The sequence below is a fragment of the Megascapheus bottae genome, chromosome 7, assembly GCF_031878675.1.
Source record: "Megascapheus bottae isolate mThoBot1 chromosome 7, mThoBot2.hap1, whole genome shotgun sequence".
Lineage (NCBI taxonomy): Eukaryota > Metazoa > Chordata > Mammalia > Rodentia > Geomyidae > Megascapheus > Megascapheus bottae.
Window position 1 is genome coordinate 21,974,663 of NC_143515.1, and position 18,733 is coordinate 21,993,395.

General features: G+C 42.2%; 1 non-coding gene and 1 gene segment (V, D, J or C); both read left to right on the forward strand.

The window, feature by feature from the left end:
* LOC150060389 (immunoglobulin kappa variable 2-30-like) overlaps positions 1–18,733 on the forward strand; it is a 48,836-nt gene that overhangs the window by 16,064 nt on the left and 14,039 nt on the right.
* Positions 17,748–17,875, forward strand: LOC150060420 (small nucleolar RNA SNORA40). Its single transcript, XR_016536320.1, has one exon. It is a non-coding gene; the product is annotated as a small nucleolar RNA SNORA40 (small nucleolar RNA).

An 18,733-nucleotide genomic window follows, 5' to 3' on the forward strand; every position in this document is an offset into this window, starting at 1 on the left:
CTGTATAGACCAACTAGATCTAACAGACATCTGCAGAATATTCCACCCAGCAACAACACAATATACGCTTTTTTCAGCAGCACATGGAACATTTTCCAAAATAGACTACATTTTAGAGCATAAAACAAACCTGGGCAGATTCAGAAACACTGAAATTATTCCCTGCACTCTCTGAGACCACAAGGGCATCAAATTGGAACTGACCATCCATCTCAACCAACGAAAACCCTGTAACTCATGGAGATTGATCAACACATTGTTGAATCACCAATGGGTCACTGAAGAGATCAGAACATAAGTTTATGAAATGTAACAAAAAGGAGCACACAAAATACCAGCTCCTTTGGGACATGACAAAGGCAGTACTCAGAGGAAAATTTATAGCTCTGAGTGCCTACAATAACAAATTGGAAAAATTGCAAACCAACAAGTTAATGTGTCACCTTAAGCTCCTGGAAAAAGAGCAACAAACCAACGCTAATCCCAGTACAATGAAGCAAATTATTAAATTCAAAGCATAATTACATAATTGGAGTCCAAAAAAAAACTATAGAAAGAATCAACAAAACAAGTAGTTGGTTCTTTGAAAAAAACTATGAAAACTGACAGACCCTTAGCAAATCTTACCAAAAAATGAAGGGAGCATACCGAAATAAAAAAAATCACAGACGAAAATGGTAATATCATGACAGAAATTACCAAGATCCTGAGTCTCATGAGGGAATACTTCTCAAAATTTATGCCAACAAATTTGAGAATCTAGAGGAAATGGATGAATTCCTAGACAATATTAACATACCCACCCTGAACCAAGAAGAACTAAACCAACTAAACAGGCCTAATTCAAGCACTGAAATAGAAATGGCAATAAGAGACCTTCCACCTAAGAAAACCCCAGGGCCAGATGGATTCACAGCTGAATTCTATAAGGTCTTCAAAGCAGAGCTCACACCAATACTCCTCAAGCTCTTCAACGAAATGAAATGAAGGCTCCTTCCCTAACTCATTCCATGAAGCCAGTAGAACCCTCATCCCCAAACCAGACAGAGATTCATCAAAGAAAGAGAACTATAGACCTATTTCTTTGATGAACATCGACGGAAAACTTCTCAACAAAATACTGGCCAACCGTCTACAATAACTCATCAAAAAAAAATTATACACTATGATCAAACTGGATTCATCACAGGGAGGCAAAGCTGGTTCAACATACGCAAATCAATTAATCTTAGACAACACATCAACAGGAGCATGGACAAAAATCACATGATTGTCTCAATAGATGCAGAAAAGGCATTTGACAAGATCCAACACCCCTTTATGTGAAAAGCTCTGGAGAAACTAGGAATCCATGGAACATTCCTCAGTATAATAAAGGCTATGTATGACAAACCCGCAGCTTGTATTATACTTGATGGTGAAAAGCTAAAGCTATTCCCTCTAAAATCAGGAATGAGACAAGGATGCCCACTCTCTCCACTCCTCTTTAATATAGTATTAGAATTCCTAGTCAATGCAATAAGGCAAGAAGCAAGCATAGAGGGGATCCACATAGGGGAAGAGGAAGTAAAAACTCTCCCTCTTTGCAGATGACATGATTATGTATTTAAAGAATCCTATAGACTCCACTCCCAAGCTCCTTGAGCTGATTCAAAACTTTGGAAAGGTCGCAGGGCATAAAATTAACCCTCAAAAATCAACTGCCTTCTTCTACGCCAACAGTGAGAGGAATGAGGCAACAATCAAGAAAGCAACTCCTTTTGTACAGCCTCAAAGAAAATAAAGTACCTAGGAATTATCTTAACTAAAAATGTAAAGGATCTTTTGATGAAAACTTTAAAACCCTAAAAAGGAAATTAAAGAAGAACTGGGGAAATGGGAAAACCTCCCATGCTCCTGAATTGGAAGAATCAACATTGTGAAAATGACAATCTTGCCAAGAGCTATCTACAAATTCAACACAATACCCGTCAATATCCCAATGTCATTCTTTAAAGAAATAGAAGAGGCAATCCAAAATTTCACATGGAATAATAAAAGACCCCGTATAGCAAAAACACTTCCTAGCAGAAAGAACAGCACAGGAGGAATTTCAATACCAAACTTTAGACTCTATTACAGAGCTCTAATTACCAAACAGCTTGGTACTGGCACAAGAACAGGCCTGAAGACCAATGGAATACAACTGAGGACCCAGATATTAAACCACAGACCTATGGCCACCTAATCTTTGATAAGGAAGCCAAAAAAATAGAATGGAAGAAAGACAGCTTCTTCAACAAGTGGTGCTGGCAGAACTGGTTAAGCACCTGCAGAAAACTAAAGTTGGATCCTTCTTTGTCACCCTGCACTAGAATTAACTCCAAATGAATCAAAGACCTTGAGGTAAAAGCCGACACATTGAAAACTTTACAAGAAGGAATAGGCCTCCTTGGCACAAGTCGAAACTTTCTTAATAAGGACCAAGAATCACAACAAATCAGAGAAAGGCTGGAATAACAAAGGACATAGATAGTAAATTAATTAGGAAGCCTACAGAATGAGAGAAGATATTCACCAACCATAAAACGGACAAAGGCCTTATATCTTAAACATATCAACAGCTCAAAAATAGAATCACTCCAAAACTAATCTCCAAAGTAACATTAAAAGATGGGCCAAAGACTTAAAGAGAGTCTTCTCTGAAGAAGAAAAAAATGGCCTATAGACACATGAAGAAATGCTCAACATCTCTGGTCATAAAAGAAATGCAAATCAAAACAACTCTAAGATTCCACCTCACTCCAGTTAGAATGGCCAGGATCAAGAAAACTAATAACAACAGATGCTGGAGGGGATGTGGCCAGGAGGGATCACTACTACACTGTTGGAGGAAGTGCACACTCATTCAACCACTATGGAAAGCAGTATGGCAGTTCCTCAAAAGACTAAACATAGAGCTCTCCTATGACCCAGCAATTCCACTACTTGGCATTTACCTAATCATCCAGAAAAAAAGACACAACAATGTTCATTGCAGCACTATTTACCATAGCAAAGATATGGAACCAACCTAGATGTCCCTCAGTTGATGAGTGGATCAACAAGATGTGGTATTTGTACACAATGGAATTCTATGCGGCTGTCAGAAAGAATGACATCACCCCATTTGTTAGGAAATGGAAAGACTTAGAAAAAATCATATTAAGTGAAGTAAGCCAGACTCAAAGGAACATAGGCTCAATGGTTTCCATCATTTGTCATAATCAGTAGAAACCTTGGGCTCTCCTAGCAGAGATTTACAATAGAACAAAACCTTGATTCATAAGGCCATATAGTATGACGCTAAATGAAAGAACTTCTAGGATATAGAAACAAAAGCCCTCTAATGAGTGATTGTTGTTCTTAATGTACTATGTTATCTCTCATCTCTTTTGCTGTCCCTTGGTTATCTATATTGTTATAGTATCTCACTTTGTTATCTGATATATTGGATATATTTGCATTTGGATATTTGAAATTGGATAGGGAAGGGGGGAAAACAAGATGAGGGGTGAGGCTAGGGGGGAGGGAAATGGGGAGCAAGGAAAGGATATCAATGAATGTGAATTAAGGCACCTTCTATCTGGCAAATAAAATGTAACCCTTCTATTAATTACAATAAAAATATATGAAAAAAGAACACTATGAAAATGGCTTATGCTCATGAAAATTTATAATCATGAAAAATCACATATCTGTGTCTATGTCACTTTCTACTCATCAAATTCCTCAGTTATTCCATAAAGCAATCTTAAATAATCTACATTAAAGCACAGTGGCATTGAGAAAGCAAATATTTAATTGTCCTGAAGAATTGCATATTATTATAGTCAGAAAACCCATAAATGAATGAGTACAATAATTTTCTAAATGTAGATATATGGAAATATACTCGTGCAAATATTCACATGAGAGTACATGTCTGTGTGGATGATAGAAAGATACAGAGAGAGAGAGATATACATAGATGTAGAAAAAGATATAATAGAGATATAGATGACAGAGATATAATCACAGCTCTTGGTGCTAGCAGCAGATGGAGCCATCAGACCTAATTTAGCTCATGGCTTATCCTCCTCTGCCATCTTCTGACAATCCTTTATAACTTCAACGCAACTTAAACATTCGGTCTATAAGAGGCCTCAGACTTTTATTTTCATTTCTTTCATTTATATATTTGCATCAGTTCAATCATATTTAAAAACAAAACTTAGTGTAATGACCCCCAAGGTACAGACTAAAGGAAGTGGCCAAGTTTTACCAAATTTTTAAGAAAAAGTTCAGCATTTTTAAATTTTTCCAGAGAATACTAAAGAGCTATCTGAGCGAGGTGCAAATAGAGGAACTTAACTCAGGACCTAAGAACTGTCTCTTAGTTTTTTTCATTCAAGGACATTGCGCTACCATTCAAGTGATAGCTCCAGTTCTAGCTTTTTGGTGGTTCAGGCATGTCTACCTGAACTGACTTTGAAGTACAATGTTCAGATCTCACTCTCCTGAGTAGATACCGTTACAGGTGTGAGCCAACAGTACCCAACAAACCACCATTATATATAAAAACATAAATGATGCCAGAAAATTGGTGTCATATTGAAGTTACACTAGATTAAATCAACATTGAAATGAAGAGAAAGTCACAGGACAAACTGACATATAAACTTCAGAAAGTAATACATAGTTGCATCAGTTGGAATTGGGTCCCACTAAACACTATGAGAAACCCAGAGCAACTTCATCTCACAGAAGTGTGATTTCTCCCACTCAGTGTGGGGCCAGGGTGGGAAATCTGATCTACAGCAGCTGGTCTGGACCCAGACTCCTGCTCCCTCTCTCCCTCCTCCTCACTGTGAATGGAACCCCAAGTGTACCCAGATGCCACCTCAGCCATACTCCATGTTCAGACTCACCTCTCTCTTCCTCTAATTTGGTCATTTCCTGAGAAAAAATAGAAAACTAGCAGGTATTTGAATAAAATGAAAAGGCTCTTAGAAAAATAAAATAAAATAAACATGCTCAAGCAGAGCATGCTGGCTGACACCTGTAATCCTAGATACTCAGGAGGCAATTCCCAGTAGATGAGACCCCAGTTGTTAGCAATATCAATAAGGAAAAGCAGTTTGATGATTTCTCAAAAATCTAAACAGTTCCACTTTAGCTTTTGAGTAGTTAATCAGAGTCTCAGTCTTTCCTATACATATTGGATCTGAACCATGACTTTCAAATTTCAGCTTCTTATGTAACTAGGAATCCAGGTTGAACCACCAGCACTTGGCTGAAATGTTTTGAGTTTTTTGGGGGGAGGCGGGGGTTGTGGGGCTTGAACTCTGGACCTGGGTGCTCTTCTTGAGCTCTTCAGGTCAAGGCTACCAATCTACCCCTTCATCCACAGAACAGCTTCCAGTTTTCTGGTGGTTAATTGAACATAACAGTTTCATGGACTGTAGTGCTAGAGCTGGCTTTGAACTGCAGTCCTCAGATCTCAGCTTCTTGAGTAGCTAGAATTATAGGCATGAGCCACCAGTGTCTGTCTATTTCTTAATATCTTTTGGGAAAAGAGAAATGATTCCCTGGGCCCTGCATACCCTGCCAGGCCCCAGTGAAGAAATGCAGCCTCTCAGGCACAGAGGAAGGATGCCAGTTGAGGGCTGTGTGAGCAGGGAGCTGTCCACACAGCAAGGCCCACTCACCCATGGCCTGGGGAGGAGATTTGTGCTAGAGGCTGAAGAACTGTGGAGGATAGCTATGCTGCTGCTGACAGTAATACTCTGCCACATCTTCAGCCTGTATGCTGCTGATAGAGTATAGTCTGCCCCAGACTCATTGCCACCTAATCGATCAGGGCCTCTGGATGGCCAAGTAGATACACCATAGATCAGTGCTTTAGGAGCCTGTCCTGCTGTCTGCTGGTACCGAGTTATGTTGCTATAATGAGCTCTAGCTAAGAAGAAAGAGCTGAAGCAGAGAAGCTCTAAATAGTCAGAATCCATCTTATTAAAACTACCTCCATCTTGCAGACAGCTGGGAGATGATTTCCCCTAAACCCTTCTCAGAATGATTACAAAGTGCCATCAGCTATTCGCTCAGAGACTTAGTGGAGACACCTGGAATTTGTCCCCGAGGCAGCAGCTGTGCTTCACAATTGTTTACAGTTAACAAAGCAGATAAGGGGTTAAGGAGTCCATCAATGTAAGGGTTAATTAACTATAATATTGTGAAAATGGAAATCCCCCAGACTTGTTTGTTCTGTGCTATAAAAACTGTCCTGACTCTGTGTTCGAGGCTCCCAAGCATCACTGCCTTTCTTGGGCACGGAGGACCAAGCTCCAGCTTCCTAATAATTGGCTCTTTCAGGCTTACATTGATCGTGGTCTCTAGTGGTATTTCAGGGAGTTCTCGAACTTAGGGTACAACCGTTGGGGGCTCGTCCGGGATGCCCCTTATAAGCCCACCCAGACGCCAGAGCACAGGGCCAGAAGAAAATGGCCGGTAAGTAAGGACAATTGTCATTATTTCTTTTTCGGCGCCTGGTTTCTGTTTGGTTTTGTGTTTGCCTGCAGGTTCAGTTTTCGGGTTGGCAAGAGTTCCTGGTGGACGCGCTATAGGACAGCCAACGGGCCAGTGGGAGATGTCCCTTGTGCCCCACGGGGAGTGGGCTACCTCAAGAATGGGCACATTGTGATTGAGCTTGATAGCCCTACCCAGACTGTCTTGGAGGGACTTGGAGTCCCCTCCTCCTGGTTGACAGTCTGGGCATGTAAGCAATCTGTCTGTGTAAGTGTTTCATGTGTTTCATCTTGTTGTGTGATTGTCTTATGTCACATTGATCATTGTTTTGCTATCTAGGCCGCTGCAGATTAGGGAGCATGGTGTGGTCTCCCGGGCATGGCAACTCTGGGTCATTGCAGGCTAGGGAGTTTGAGTCTCCCGGACACAACATCTGGAGATTAGGGCACAAGAGTCTCCCAGGTATGACGGTTGTGTTTGCTGTAGTTCTATGTTTGTATGTCAGTTGTATTCGGCTTAGTTTTAGTATCTTCGAACTGATTTCTTGTCCAGCAGGGGTTGCTGTCTTTGTATGTTGACTATCTGTGTCTTGCCCCTTATTGATGTTTCTCATTGCCTTTCAGGAAAATGGGTCATAAAGGGAGGTAAGGAGCTTGCAATGCCCATAACCTTATCCTTCAGCATTTTAAGGATTTCCAGGGCAAGGCTGACCAGCCAGTGATGAAGTTTACCCAGAAAAACTTAAAATGTTCTGCCAGTTAAAATGTCCTACTTTCTTTACAGAATGACCACCGGAGGGACGTTCCCCTGCTTAACAAAAACTGTTTTTCTCCCTCTAAGGCAGGACATGTCTCCAGAATCAGAAAGGAGGAGAAAGAGGGAGCCTGACATGGAGAAATCTAACCCCCCACTTCTTATCTCTCCCTCTCAAAGTCTTGTGTTTGAGGAGATGAGCCAAGCGGCATCCACAGAGGATCTTCCCCTAGACTTGGTCTTGCAACATTTTAAAGTTTCTAATGAGAAAATTTGGGGTTTCCTTAAAGGTCTTTGTTTCTCTGCCCCTGTTTTATGGTTTCCTGAGGTGATTTGTCTGGTGCCATGTCATTCTTGAAATCTGTACCAGTCCTAATGGGTTCTTGTTTTTTGTGTCTTTGCCACTATTCATTTGGACATTCCTGGTAAATAAGTCTCAGGCCTGGTGTGGCTCATCCCACTCAGCTGCACAATCTGGAGACAATTGGTGGCAGGACACAGGCATCAGTCTTGTTTTCCCAGGTTTAAATTTGGTCCTGTAAACTGTCATGTGAGGTGGCCTAGTCAAAATTGGGAAAATACTAGAGTCATACTCTAGGTGGGCTAGATTTGGTGCTGGAAGTGTCCCACCAAATAATAATTTCAACTAAATTACCTTGTAAAACGTTTTGTTTTGAACCTAGATCTCATCTGCAAGAGTAAGACTGGAAAACTGTTGACACAAACTTCCAGAAAATATACTGCTGATATTAATTTTGCGTGCTTTAAGATCTTTGAGTATGAATGTGTGTCTGAATGGATGTGAGTGAACATGTTCAAGGTTAAATTGTCAGCATGCTGTATAGAACAATTGATGAATTTATACTAAAAAAAAAACAAAGGCAATTGAGTAAAGCTAAGTCTAATCTTCAAGAAAATTATTAGGTTTGAATGTTTTCCAATGTCTAAAAGGATTATTGCATTGTTTTAAGGAGGAAAAAAAATCTGTTTACACTGTAAACATTGTATCCTGTTTAGCCCAGAGGCATTAGGAAATTTGGAATTTATTCCTTTAAGTTAAAGTTTGGAGACATGTATTAGAGATTTTAATGTGAATTTGTTTATCAATGTCAGAAACTTTGTCTGTCTGTCTTTTAAAATTGTTTAGGTAATCAAATGCCCAAAAAAAGGACAGGAAAACTTGGGATAGTCCTGTGTAACCATCTTTGGGGGTGAGAGGTGAGCTGGCAAAGGTGCAGCTCTGGGTTCCCATGGTGGAAAAGGCCCTAAGGGAGGGTCCACGCAAGCTGAAAGATAAGCTGGCACAAAGACTGTTCATTCAAACCTGGTCAGATGGACTGAGTGGACCATCTTCACCCTTTTTCCTTGCAGACTGACACTGAAAATCTGATGGCAAAATGTGGGTGATGTGATTAGTATTTCTTAAACTGCCCCCTAAAATTTAAAAGGAATGTTTAAAAGTTTATCTCCTTATGATTTGGTTTCATACTACTTAGCAATTGGGTGTATTTTAGAAAAAGAAGGAAACTAAGTCTGGACTTTTGGTGCACTGATGAAGTTTGTAGTTCTGGCATTAAGGAAAAACTTACTTGAGTTTAAAACTGTTGTTGGAGTTCTAGGCAGTAAGCTAAACTGCAGGGGGGGGGGGGGAAGCCTCTTCTAAAGGAGGCCTGGAGGCAAGAGAGTGCCTTGAGCCCTTAAAGGTTTTTCAAATGCAAATAAAGACTAAAGTGTTAAGTGTTTAAGCAAATATCAGTAAAAGTTTTAAAGAACATTAGAAATGGGTTTCTGAACAAAATTTGAAAGTGAAGTTGTCCTAAATGTTTGTTTCAAGAAAGAGAAAAAAGGAAAATTAGGACTATAGAAAGGATTGCTTAATTACTATTTCAGATTGCTCTTGTAAGTTACTTTATAGCAATTTCCCACAGGCCCCTGGAGAAGGACAGCAATCCTTATTCAGATGTAATTTTGGCCCTTACCAAATTCCAGGTAAGATCATGCTTAGAGACGATTTCTATGTTGACCACCTTGTTGCTTTAATTGGAGTAAAATGGTCTTTTGTAGGACTCATTGATCTGAAAGCTGCAGTTTTGAGCCAGCCCGGGCAAAGCAAAGTCCCTCTGAGACTGTGGTGTCACATCTGCCATCAGAATGCTGGTGGGCAGAGTTGCTTTGGAGCTCAAAGTGGCAGAGTCCAGCCTTGAGCTGGAGAGTTGAGGGACAGTGCCCAGGCCCTGAGTTCAAGTCCAGCAACAAACCAAGCAAGTGAAATGCCAATGGGACATTTATCCCTGTGTGGAGAGACACTACTGGGACAATGAAGCATCCAGATGCAGTAAGCCACTGCTTCGATGGCAGAGATGGTGTCAGATCCTAGAGTCACCTGTGCTTGGCCATTTGAAATTAATCAGAGCCAGGAGGTCATAGAATAGTTTTCAAGCATACCTTACTAATGCCCATGTCTATTTACTCCATAACTTGGCAGGCATCTGTAATACTGGGTAGTTTACAATCCCGACACGACACATATGCTCAAAGCTCTAGCTGAGTGAGATTTGGGTTGAACATCAGCCACAAATTCAGGAAAATGCCTTTGCAAATGGGTGTTAAGTAAACTACATTATTGTAGCCAAAGAAAAAGTTTGTGCAGTTGTTAAATGTTTTATATGATCTCCAGTTTAGAGTAAAATATTGCTCCTAAAATGGAATCCTGGCAACCTCTTGGTAAAACAGGCTAAGCTTTTAGGGTCCCTAGCTAAGTATAGAGACAACGCCCCTGAGTCAGCCTGAAGAAGTTATAGAAGATGAATCTTTGTCCATCAAACCCCTTAAGATGAATGGACCAGAGTCATTTTTGGAAAGTGACACAGGATAAATTAGAGGTATGGAAGAGAGTAGTAATAGATGTGCAAGACTGGAGACTGCACCTGTGGGGAATGGCTACAGGTTCAAGTCTTGTATACCTGTCTAGAGAATCCTAGCCTCGTTTAAAGAAAATCTGGTTACTAAAAATTGTCACCCTGGAATCTCAGCCCTATACTGTCCTAAAAACCAATGGGGTGCCAGCCTGCAAAAATGAGTGTGCTCAGGAAAAACAACCAGGAAATCATTGGGAGACTTCACCATAGTCAGGCCTTAGGGTAAGCTTCTCTAACCAGTCTGTGCAGAAATTTGCAGGTGACCCAGCAGGAAGTTTGACATTCCATTGGAGCTGCTGAGAGATGAAGCTGCTGCCACCTGTCTTGCCTGATTCCACCACCCCACAGATGCTTCCTGACAGGACTGGAAATAAACCCTTGGTGGTGGGACATTCTATTTGTGCTAAGTTCAAAGTCCCCTAATGAAGTTATGGGGGAGAAAAGCTCAGGCAGAAATTCAGCTCTCTCTACAAAGAAATCTCACAGAGAAATCTTTTACAGAGAAATAGTATGATTTCATGTGAGTAAAAAAATGAAGTGAGGAGACTGCCCCTAAGTAACTTTTTGCAGCCATCATGGTGACTCTGGATGGGTAAAGGCAAGTGCCAAGCACATCTTTGTGTGCTTGCATCCAACTGCAATGAACCCCTGTAATTTTCCATCCAGTGCTGAACAGCCTAGACATGAGAGGTGCTAAATATGAATCAGGGGTATAGTCAAGTAAAGAAGAGAGAAAAAGTTCAGTAAAGAAACAGAAGAATAGTCCTAGAGAGTTCCTGTTTATAGTAGATGGTATGAGCATGTCTTGAAAATGGAGATTAAAAGTAAAATTTGCATATAATTGAGCTAGCCATAATATAAACAGGGTCAGGATGTGGAACTATTCTTTGTGCCCATCTGAGAAGCTGCTATGCTTGGATGTATATTTCATAATTGTGAGAGTTTTCTTGGGTGTAGAACTAGGAGGGCACACTGTATGCCCCTCCAAACCAAAGAATGCTGTCTGCCCGAGTCTGATAACAATTGTTGCTCCCCCCAGCCATGTGTTATCTCAGCTGGCACTGTTAACCATGATTAAATCCAGCCCTTATAGGCCTCACAAGTCAGTGTTGGAACATGTTCCCCAGCTGGTTTCCAGTAAAGAGCTACTGGACCCATCACTCCTACGTGGAGACAGCATGTGAGGACTTTGGACTTTCAGACTCCCAGAGAATTCACTGGGGTGAAGTTGTCATCCAGAACAAAAGAGGACTAGATATATTGTTCCTAGAGGTTTGAGTGTCGCCTTGGGGTATTGCTTTTGGGTGAACCACACTGGAGTAATAAGATAGCCTGGCAGCTCTAAAGAGGAGACCACCTATCAGCCAGTCAAAAGCGCTGACGACAGCATGCCTTGCTTGACGTACCCCCTCTGGCTTCTGACCACTGAAGGCGTTCATCTGGACCATCTAGGCCAGGATTGGCCCATTGGGCTACATAACTAAAAGGGGGGAATGAAGAGATCAAGCTAAGAATAAAGAGCTGAAGCTGAGAAGCTGTAACTAGTCAGAATCCATTTTGTTAAATCTACCTCCATCTTGCAGAAAGCTGGGAGATGATTTCCCCTAAATCCTTATCAGAAGGATTCAAAAATGTCATCAGCTATTCACTCGGAGACTTAGTGGAGGCACCTGGAATTTGTCCGCGAGTCAGCAGCTGAGCTTCACAATTGTTTACAGTTAATAAAGCAGATAAGGTGTTAAGGAGTCCATCAATGTAAGGGTTAATTAACTGTAATATTGTGAAAATGGAAATCCCCCAGACTTGTTTGTTCTGTACTATAAAAACTGTGCTGACTCTGTGCTCTGGGCTCCAAGCATCACTGACTTTCATGGGCACGTAGGACCAAACTCAAGCTTGCTAATAAACAGCTCTTTGTGGCTTGCATTCATCGTGGTCTCTGGTAGTCTTTTGGCGGGTTCTCGAACTTAGGGTACAACAGCTGTAAACATTCTAACTAGATTTGCAGTTCATTTTTGGCTTTTCTCCACTGCCACAGCTGCTCTACTCCCACAGGCAGCTGCAAGCAGGCATGGACAGCGGTCATTCATACATGCGCACACATTCAGACCTCATCATGGAAACACACCACTTACGTGCACTTCTGATTGACTGATAAGTAGCACTTATCAGATCCATACTAGAGGTAGACATTTTTTCTTATTATACTTTTTAGTCTTTTCTTTACTATTGTCACTATAAAGGTGATTACAGAGTTGTTACAGTTACATAAATCAGATAATGAGTAGATTTCTTTCTAGAAAATGTCACCTCTCCTTCACTCTCCCCCTCCTGGGGCCAGGAGTTCAGTATCCCCACCCACAATTTGTATACTTCATTTTCCACATCTGCATTTGTTTACCCTTTGTTCCTCCATTTCTATGCCCTACATTTCCCTCCCCAAGACAGACAAATAAAACAAAAAGAACAGAAACACCAGCAAAGAGAACACCTCTTGCTTCCATCCAAACCATTTTTCAGATTTACAAAAGGTACTGAAAGCATCACAACAGGTCAGAGACCCAGAGAAGCAGAGTGATGAGGACCTGGCTTCTTGAGCTCATCTTCCTGCTCCTGCCTGCCTGCTGCAGCTGTTTTCCCATTGCAAAGGTCTCACATATATAAAACCTGCACCGTTGGGCAAGCCTCCAGGGGCCTATGCAAAACAGCCAGCAAATGAAGAAGTAACTGTGTGGGCAGTGGGCGGTGGGCATATCTGATATGGGATCCCCAGGATACCACAGAAAGGGTAACTGTTGTAAGAGCGACATAGAAGCTCTTACACCCCAGTTTCCTAGATGAATTCATGAAGAGCTCCTGATTTGAATTGATTATTTGAAATCTATGCAATATCCCAAAATAACTGAAGCCTAATTGCTAAATTCCTCTGGTTAATAATCTTATTAAAACAAATCATGCTGGAAATCATGAGAGGAAGGAGGAAAAAAGGAAGGAAGGAAGGAAGGAAGGAAGGAAGGAAGGAAGGAAGGAAGGAAGGAAAGAAGGAAGGAAGGAAGGAAGGAAGGGACGAAGGAAGGAAGGGAGGAAGGGAGGGAGGGAAGGGGAGGGAAAAGAAGGGAGGAAGGAAGGGAGGGAGGGAGGGAGGAAGGGAAGGAGGGAGGAAGGGAATTAGGAAGAGAGGGAGGTAAATAAAGAAGGAAAAAAGGAGAGAGAAAAGGAAACAAAGGAGTCAGAGCAAGAGAAGAAAAAGAGAGAAGGACCCAGGCATGGTGGCTCACAACTGTAATCCTAGCTACTCAGGAGGCTGAGATCTGAGGATCAAGGTTCTAAGCCAGCCTGGGTACAAAAGGACCTGAGACTTGTATCTCCAATTAACCTCTAGAAAATGAGAGAGAGAGAAAAAGTGAGGATAAGCTGGGAGAGAGACTGAGCGAACCATGTTTCACATTGGTAAAATTTCTAACACAATGGATAATGAACCCAACTAAGTGTTAAACAATAAGCACACTATAGCATGAACAAATTTGACAAATGTAAACTAGCTTGAGTTTGGAAACTCAAATTCTGTAATTCATTATTAAATATTGTTTAAATGAAAAGTTTTAGCCAGGCACAGTGGCTCATATAGCTACTCAGGAGGCTGAGATGTGAGGATAAAGGTTCAACGCAAGCCCAGGCACAAAAGGACCTCCAAGGGAAAGCTCTTGCTAATCGTTCTGCCATGCTTTCTTCACATGGCAACAAGGTCCAGTCTATGCTGTCAATTAGAGGAAACCAAAGGACAAACTTGTGAGAACAAAGTGGTTTATGTTTTCAACAGAGAATGGGACACATAGGCACTGCTCCCCTCCAGGAGACCAATCCCTCCACTTGCCCTGCACAGGGTCTGTGGGCTGCCTTAGAGAGCTTGGCCCCCATGCACCTCCCCCTCCCACTTCTACTCCAACACAGCCAGACTTTCCCCATGGCCTCCTACTGCCCATGGAGACAAACAGCAAGACATTCACCTCCACTGGCTTCCCTCCAATACTGAAATGGTTGGACTCAACTAAGATGCCTCCTTCCATGTCCTTCAAGTCTTTGCACCTGGCTGCACCCAACATTGCATTTGCATAGAGCTCCCTAGGGAGGAGCCTCCCTGCCAAGTCTAACATAAAAGCTCAGCTCTGACCCTAAGGGACTGGTGAGCACTGCACACTTCCATTTCTCAAGATGAGGTGCCCTGCTCAGCTGCTGGGGCTGCTGATGCTCTGGATCCCTGGTAAGGGCACAGGGAGAGGAAGGAGATGAGTAGGGAAGGGGTGTGAGGATAAGGCCTGGGGGTACCACTGATGCTTTTGTGTGTGCTGTCTACTTGTGATGTTCAAATCTGTTATTTCTACATGGAAGTTGATATCTAGATCTGCGACAGGCAGGAAGATTCCTGAAGCATCAGGACCTGTATTCTACTGAAAAGTGTTCTATTGCATGAGATGGTATAGACAAAGCCATTTGTGTGAAAATATTACATCCTGTCTTAAAATTTATTTAGATTCTAAATCAAAATCCCAACAATAAATTGTTTAACCTGTAATGTAAAACAAAGGAAAATTATGGAACTTGCTGATAAGTTTTATATATAGCCGTATATTTTTCTTTCGTTTCTTAGGATCCAGTGGAGACGTCGTGATGACACAGACTCCACTCTCTCTGTCCATCAATCCTGGAGAGCCCACCTCCATCTCCTGCAGGTCTAGTGAGAGCCTCGTACATAGCGATGGAAACACCTACTTGAATTGGTACCTGCAGAAGCCAGGCCAGTCTCCACAACTCCTGATCTACAAGGTTTCCAACCGAGTTACTGGGGTCCCAGACAGATTCAGTGGCAGTGGGGCAGGCACAGATTTCACCCTGAAAATCAGCAGGGTGCAGCCTGAGGATGCTGGAGTTTATTACTGTGGGCAAGGTACAAAAATTGTTAACACAGTGCTATAGCCCAGAACAAAAACCACCCTGCGTGGGACAGCCCAGCTGTGGCCCTGTGCTGCCTACATGGGAAGCAGCAGAGCAGATTCTCTGAGTCTGTGTGCAAGGACAAGGTTTGGAACTCAGAGCCAGACATTGCAGTTGAGGTCGCCATGCCGAGGGAGCCACAGCTACACTCAATGAAACCCATTAATGGTCAACTACAACAGACTCCCCGTAGCATGTGACAGAAATGTACAGATTCCCTGTCACTTCTGAGTAAATACACAGGCTAACACAAAGGAAATTTCCAGAAAGATTGAAGACATGTTCTTGGGAAGACTCCCACAGCAACAGGAAAATGGTAAAGGTGACTTATAGAGGGACTTTGTGCTTTACCAATTCTCTTCTTTTTGACAGTGAGATATACACTAAATCCCAAACACACAAGTATCACTTCACTTGGGAAAAGTAATGGAAGGAAAAGCATGAAAATGTCTTATAATGTTTACACTTAATCTTTCAGTTCTCAGTATTTAGGATCCAGTGGGGATAATGTGACGCTTCAGACTCACCTCTTCCTATCCATTTCCCCTGGAGTGTGGCCAGCATCTTGTAATCACTTGTAATCTCAGCTACTTAGGAGACTGAGATTGAGAGGGTTGCAGTTAAAGCCTAACCCAGGGAAAAGGTTAGCAATATTCCATCTGAGCAAACAGACTGGCTTGAGGGCACACATCTGTAGTTTCAGCTCTGCATGAGGCTGTAGTAGGAAGATCTTTGCCTATTCTGAACAAAAATGAAAGACTTTCCCTACAAGTAACTAAAGCCAGAAGGACTCATCGTAGCATGGCTCAAGTGGTAGAGTGTGTAGAAAGCAGGAATCCCTGAGATCAAGTCCTCATACGGGGGAAGCTGGGGGGAAAACATGCCTTCTGACTGGTACTCCTGGTGCTGCACATTCCGTGGCCATGCTCACCGTGATGGATGTTCTCAATCTTCACTGACTCCATGGTTACTAAAGATCCTGGCCAAAGCCACCTTAGGTCTGATCTCACCAGACCAACCTATCATGAGGGCTTCTGCAAGTTGGCAAAAGTTGTTGGTGTTAGAGATGGCATATAAGACAGACCTCAGGGCCCTGATGTGAGGAGGAGCATGGAAGGCAGTGATGGGGTAAGGACGTCAGCAGTGAGAAACACATATTGCAGGGAATGAACCTCAGGCTTAGGATTCGCGCACATCAAATTGGCATCTGGCTAGGAGCTGGTGGCTGTAATCTTAGCTAATCAGGAGGCTGAGATCTGAGGATTGCAGTTCAAAGCCAAGCTGGGCAGGACTCTTATCTCCAATTAATCACCAGAAAACCAGAAGTTGCATTGTGCCTTAAAGTGGTAAAGTATCAGCCTTGAGCTGAATAGCTCAGTGACAGTACCCAGGCCCAGAGTTCAAGCCCCACAACTGACCAAAACCAACGACAACAAAAAAATGACCTAAGTGCCTTGTTACAGGGCAAGGACACAAGAGAAGGAGAAAAGAAAATGAAGCAGACAGAAATATTGTTTACAAAACATAAAAAGGAAAAATCATAGTTTCAATTATCATATAAAATAAATGCTTTAAAAAAAACTGCTAAGAAGGCTGGGAGTTTGGCCTGGTGGTAGAGTGCTTGCCTAGAAATAGACCCAGGTTCGATTTCTCAGTACCACATATATAGAAAAGGCCAGAAGTGGTGCAATGGCTTAAGTGGTAGAGCTCTAGCCTAGAGAAAGCTCAAGGACTGTGCTCAGACCCTGATTTTAAGACCCAGGACTGGCAAAAAAAAAAAAAACTGCTAAGGAGACCTGTGCTGATGGAAATATTGTTTCCTCCCTTAGCAAAGAAAATATTAAGAAATGTGCACTGTAAATGAACAGATGTGTGTAAACTAACACTGGCTGCATAGACAACATGGAGAATATCTTATGGGGTTTCAGACGTGTAGGTGGCCAAGAGGGGTAACTTTGGCCTCTACTCCTAGCCGTTGGAAATACAGATCAGAAGAATCATGGTTCACACACAGGCCAGACAAATAGTTCACTCTCACCAACAGTTTAGAAGGGTTTGTTTACCTCGCATCCCCACCAGCACTTGTTGTTGCTGGTCTTCTTGATGGTGGCTGTTCTGAGTAACTGAGTGTAGTTGCCATCTCTGGGGAAAGAGGCTTCAGCTGCAGCATGCTGCTCTCAGTTCTACACCCTTGTCCTCACACTGCCTCACAGCATCTGCTCTGCTGACCCCCTGACAGGCAGCCCATGGGGACTAGTGGGCCACCCTGCTCAGAGAGGGTTTTGCTCTGGGCTGTAGGTACCACAGGGTTAGGATATTGCGTACCGTGGAAGCAGCAGGAAACGCAGCATCCGCAGCTGATTTCCACAGTGGAGTCTGTGCCTGCCCTGTGAGGAACTGAAGAGGTTTTTGGGAAGTCTTAAAAATCATGTGCCATGGAGCCTGGCCTGGCTTCACATGAAACCGAGTCATTATCAGAGAAGTATGTAGATCTGGAGCCTTCATAGTAAGCAAAGCAAGACTACTTGAGGACAAAGTCACAGAACAGAGGTGTGTGTGTGTGTGTGTGTGTGTCTTTGTTTAGTTTGTAACAAAGCCTTACAGACAGGTACAAACAATAAATCCTCTTTCGCAAGCCAGAGCTCATCACTGAATATGAAATTTTGTTACATGTAAGAAGGAATATGATTCCTACATTTGCCAGTGTGGGGATTTGTTAACTCACACAGTTGACTCTGAGGATAAAATGGATGTAAAAGCTGAAAAAAAGGACAAAATCATATACTTGCTCTCATGTGTGCTTGCTAAACCCAAAAGATAAATATGCATGTAAAAACACAAAGGAATATAGGACATATATAACATGTGTGTAATATGTGAGCATATATAATGAACATATAAGTAGTAATATGTCAACAGTTGGACTGTTTAAGGGGAATAGAAGAATGAAAGAAAAGATTAAAGGGTGAGAAATATCTAAAACCATTAGAGTACTTTATATAAATATATGAAATACTACAATGAAGTCTATTTGAGCAATCAGTATACACAAAAAAATATGAATGACAAGAATATAAAACAGCCGGTGCAGTGGCTCATATCTGTAATCTTAGCTACCCAGGAGGCTGAGACCCGAGGATCACAGTTCAAAGCCAGCCGGGGCACTAAAAGTTCGTGAGACTTTTATCTCCAATTTACCACTAGAAAACCATAAGTGGTGCTGTGGCTCAAGACATAGAATGTCCCCAGTGGGCCCCAGTGAGTTCGTCACACCTGCAATCCTAGACATAGGTGATTAAGATTTCATGATTGCCTTTGGAAGCCAGCCCAGGCAGTCAAGTCCCCATGAGACTCTTATATCCGATTAACCACTCAAAAACCAGAAGTGATGCTGTAACTCAAGTGGTAAAGTGCTAGCCTTGAGCACAAAGAGGCTCAGAGAAGCCTACTCAGGAGGCTGAGATCTGAGGATCAAGGTTCAAAGCCAGCTCAGGCACAAAAGGACCTGAGACTCTTATCTCCAACTAACCCCTAGACAAACAGGA